This window comes from Paramisgurnus dabryanus, chromosome 5, assembly GCF_030506205.2.
Source record: "Paramisgurnus dabryanus chromosome 5, PD_genome_1.1, whole genome shotgun sequence".
In the NCBI taxonomy this organism is placed as follows: Eukaryota; Metazoa; Chordata; class Actinopteri; order Cypriniformes; family Cobitidae; genus Paramisgurnus; species Paramisgurnus dabryanus.
The window spans coordinates 31,499,731-31,505,121 of NC_133341.1; positions in this window are offsets into that span (position 1 = coordinate 31,499,731).

The window sequence follows — 5,391 nt, forward strand, 5'->3', positions numbered from 1 at the left end:
CGCAGCGTCCGAAAAAAAGTCCCCTTGGGGACTATTTTCGGTCATTGCGTAATATCATTGCGCCTGCTGCAGCCATGTTACGGCAGCAAAGTCCCTGATTATTACGCCAGAATGACATTATAGTTCCTAACCATATTGGCCTAGAAAATCGCAACTTTTAATTTTCCATCGGTCTTAGTATCGGTCTCCACCATGTAACGTAAAAACGTCAGTTTGGAGCCAAGGCGGACGTCACGCCCCGTTTCTATTGCATCAAATTACATGCTAAAATGAAACTTACCACAATAATGAAGACTTGAACATATACCAGCGTGATAAAAACTACTTGAAAGGACCAAAACCATCTTTCGGAAACTTTTATTGGAAGTGTAAATAATTTTTTTATTTAGAGCAGAGTCCCATTCGTTTGAATGGAGAGGGCGGGGTACTTGACTTGTACTGCAGCCAGCCACCAGGGGGCGATCAAAGAGCACTTTTCAAGGCTTATGAGGCACACCCGCTACAGAAGATTCAAGTTTTAAATAGGAAAAATATCGAAACTCTTTGGTTATTTTTTAGGGCGATGCTAATGGTCTAATCAGATTCAATGGATTGTGCTAAGCTATGCTTAAAATGCTACCACCAGACCCAGAGATCGGCTGAATGGATTCCAAAACGGTAAAAATCAAATGTTTAACTCTAGGGGATCTAGAAATAAGTATATTTTCAAAAAAGTGGAGTGTGCCTTTAAGTGGTTTGTGGTCCAGGCTAACATTTATTTTCTACCTTCATGTCATGAAAAGTCATGAAATAAACTCTATGCTGAAATTTTAAAGCCAGAAGCTCTGTGAAACGAGATATTGGCTGGTGCTCTTGACAAATCTAGGGCTGAGATGCCAGGCTAGTTCACATACACACATTTGCTTCAACACGTCAGCGTGTGTGTCCTCAGGATTACGTCTGACCGCAATGTGTTGTATCACTCAGACATTTTATTTTGACCAAGGTGTGAACACAATCATTCTGATAAGCGTCATCACTTTCAGCTATCCACATGATGCAATGGTAAATCCAACAGTAAACATGAAACAGAATATTCAAGGACTGCTGCATGGGCTGATTTAAACCATCATGATTTGATTAGATAATAACATTATAGACTATACATATTTTTAATTTTCGAAGAATAAGACTGCAAATAGGCTGAGGATTTTTTAAAAACACTTTGAATTTAAGGGTCAGTGGTCGTGCGCTACTTTTGTGTTACTGTTTTGGCTCGGGGATGTTTGTCACCTTAGTCACCGCTCGGAAGTTTCAGGTAAACGTTCAGGTGAGTGTTACTGCTACTTCAGCTCATTTGTCATGCAGCAGGAAGCTTTCATTGAGTCGGTAACAGGGACAGGACGGTAATAGGGTTCTGATCTTCAGGGCACGGACAATAGAAACATTTAACAGCTTCACTGTTTCTCTCTCGGCTAGTGAGTAATTGGAAATGAGAATTACTGTCCAATTGCCTCTTGTGTGATGAGAGCGAGCCCATCACCTGCTTTCTAATGAGAACGTAGAGGAACCGGTCTCATCTCACAGACAAGATAGACTGAGCAGCTTCAGCGCTCTCCTTCTGTCTCCTACACTTTCCAATTCCTTTCACTGCTTCTCTCCCATAGAAATAATTCACATACACACAAATGCTAAATAATAGAAGGAGAGTCTGTTGGATCAGATGTTTTGAAAAGATTCAGCTTCCTTCATTCTGAACAGAAGATTGGGGGTGTACCTCAAGGCTACGTCCTAAGCCTCATACCGTTTCTGTTACGTATGGTTCATTATTTATATATACATTATAAAAAGATCTGAATATAAAGTCTTATCCACAAGGCTACTGCAGGAACCAGAAAAGGTGAATTACTTTAGAAGCATGTTCGATCAATAATATTACCCCTAAAACAGCAGTCTAAACAAACAATTTCATATTGAAGGATGTTGCTGATTTGAAAGCTCCCAGGATGCATTGCAACAAAATGATGTGGTTATAGTTCTAGGGTTATTGTTTTGTTGCCGTCGTGTTGTTTCTCATCACTGTTTAAGGCCAGAACGCCTGCTTTCTTATTCAGAAGGAAAAATCACACAGAGTTCAGTTCATGTAAGGCTTAGTTAAAACTGCAAAAGCATGAAATGAATTAGCAAATACAATAAATCCTTGATGGTCTTAGAGACATGAAATTATCAGCAGGGTGTTTTTCATTAAGCGAACAAACACATTCAAATTGGCAAAACAAAACAGTATTACTGAGGATTTATACAGATGCTTAAGGAACTTTTCTCAATAAGTCATGACGTCTTGATTTTCTGTAACACTAATTATCAATTTCGGTGAATGCATTGGAAATGTGTCCTTGTTTTAGCTTACAGGAAAAAGTAAAGCCAAAACAAAAGCTTCATTTCAAGCTTCTGGATTTAAGCGTTTTGCTGAAGGGCAAAATAGGTGGCAAGGGAAAGTGTGAGGACACTGGAACAACAGCTAAATCAAGCTTGCTGGACACCCAGCTGGGATTTGGACTACCACAAGTTTCCAGCACAGAGACCACTGGTGGTGACCGCACTTTACAGAGATTACAAATTTTCACTCGCGCCCACCAGCAAATTTTATGTCTTGTTTATTATCTTTGACCTTCAAAGCTTGTGTTTTTATAGAAGCAGACGAGGTGCTTTTGTTTTTGTTTATTACTGTTGCTTTGCACAGTAAAAAGCTTTCGCAATAAAAATGCTTCTCGCCAACAACATTCCCGCTAACCTTCCGGCTTTAAATTCTCATTGGTCTGCTACCAGAGATGAACTAAATTGTTCATTATACTCTATGCTGTTATTGGCCAAACCTCTAAAATGGCCTGTAATTGGTTTGTAATCTGAGCTGTGATTGGCCGGATCTCTTTTTTGGTTAATTATGGGGTAGAAACTGATGTCTTTACATGTGTCTCAATCGGCTCCCTACCCAAATCCTTAAAGAGCACCTATTGTCCGATTCACGATTTTACATTTCCTTAGGTGTGTAAGTGTGTATTAGTTCATGTTAACGATATGCAAAACGTACAAACCCTGAAGTAAACGATGACTCGAGTTAAGATTTCCAACGTAAATCTGTATCCTGTTAGCATTGCGCGCAAATTTTTCAAACATGGTAAGGAGCGTCACATTTCCGAGATACTTCAGAGACTTCAGAGATATTCAGGCCAATCTGGTCAATCAGGGACACAGAGCTTTTCAAATCCGTGTGTTTCAGGAAGAGAGGGAAATCTGGAGCTACAAAAATATACGGTATATGTGAAAAATAATGTGTTTCTTTAAACCAGTGATTCTTAACGTTATTCCTCAAGGCCCACTGCCCTGCACATTTTGTATGTCTCCCTTATTTAACACACCTGATTCAAATCATCAGCTCATTAGAAGAGATCTTAATGAACTGAACTGAGTCTGCCAGATAAAAGAGACATACAAAACATGCAGGGCAGTGGGCCTCCAGGAATAACGTTAAGAACCACTGCTTTAAACCACACAAACACATTGTATTATACCAAATACACAAAATAACGTTATTTTTAGCAATGAAATAGGTGCTCTTTAAATTCCCTTAATACTTTAAGTTTAATTTTTAACTTTAAGTTTAATCAACTTAAATTAACAATTTATTTGTAACTTTTTTTGACTAGTGAGGAGTTGAATTAGCTTAAGTTATTTCAACATTGTATTTAAAATTGACATGTATAGTAAATCCTCTCTACACTGTAAAAAGTAAAAAGTTGGATCAATTTAAAAAATTTACATGTATTGGTAACACATAAAAAAGTAAATTATTTCAACTTAAAATTTTCATTCAAAGTATTTTTCACTTAAATTTGAAAGTTGAAACAACAAATCTTCGGTGTTACCAATTAAAGTAATTTTTAAGTTGATCCAACTTTTACTTTTTACAGTGTAGTCAAGAAAGTTGAAATTAGTTTACCCTAACCATAACACAACATATTCTGGTCTTGCTGGTTTTCCCAGCTGGGTACACATTGAGACATTGATGATCTCTCTGAATTTATTTTTTATAGATTACATTACAATAAACGCTATGACCTGTTACATATCCATAGTACATTTCAGCTGAATGTTACAATACATAAACATTGTTATACAGTACATGTAGGGAACACAATCTAGTGTTTATCTATAAAATATAATAAAAGTTTGTTTTTCAAAATTTCTATACCATTTAATTAGACATTATTGAAACATTATCAAATGATGAAACATTATACTCGCTAGTTTTTGCGTTACATTGTGGGATATTTAAGGGAACAAATGTTTCAAAACCGCTCCCTTGTTCACTCCTTCACTTTTCTCTATACCTATATAGTGAATGACAATTGAGTCCACTATATAAGTAAGAAGTGAACAAAAATTAGTGAGCAATTTTGGACACTGAAATACCATAAATACCATGCGTCAGAGAGCTGTCGCAGAGATTTGGTTATTTTTTTAAAAAGTAGAAAATAACTGACAACAAGGAGTAACAAAAGTGTATAAAGGTACATTTGTGGCGTTTACTGTCAGTATCCTTCAGCCGATTCCAGTTACGTGTCCGTCTCTCGTTGTATCATGGGAAATTGTGAGTGAGCGAGTGTACATCGACTGTACCCTCAAAAGTCAGAGTGCATTGTGGGTAAAAATAGTGAAAGAATTTAAGTTGTTCACTGAGGTTTCGGACACCACTACAAAATGGCGGACGCAAAATATAGGGCACTATATAGGAGTTAGGGTACGGTTTCGTACACAGCATCAGTGTACTGATTGAGACGGCGCTTGACTCCCTGACTATTGAACACAAGAGCTGATCTGAAATCTGAGCTCTGTGTAGTCAAACCTTTAATCGGCTTTATAATGTGAGCTGCAGATTGTGTCCATTAGGAAAAGAAGATATTTGACTCATGCACACTGTGATTATGACTACACGGAGGAGTACACAAGTTAGCATACCATTATGTGCAAATATGTGTTTGTGAATGTGATATGGGGAGATGCTGCAATCATGAGACTACTTCAATGTTTAAAGGGATAGTTCACCCAAAATGATTGAATTACTCACGCTCATGTTGTTCTAAACCTGTTTGAGTTTTTTTTATTTAAAAAATATACTTTGACAAATGATGGTAAGCACACAGTTGTCAGTAATTGTTTTTCTTACTATGGAAGTGGGTGCCATCATTTATCAAATCATCTTTTTTATTTTATAAAAAGAATAAAGCATGAGGGTGAGTAAATGATGACAGAATTTTCATTTTTTGGGTGTATTGTCCCTTTAAGATATTTTCTCACAATAAAGGAAATAAACATGCCATTGGTATGTCTATCATTTTACACAAGACAGAT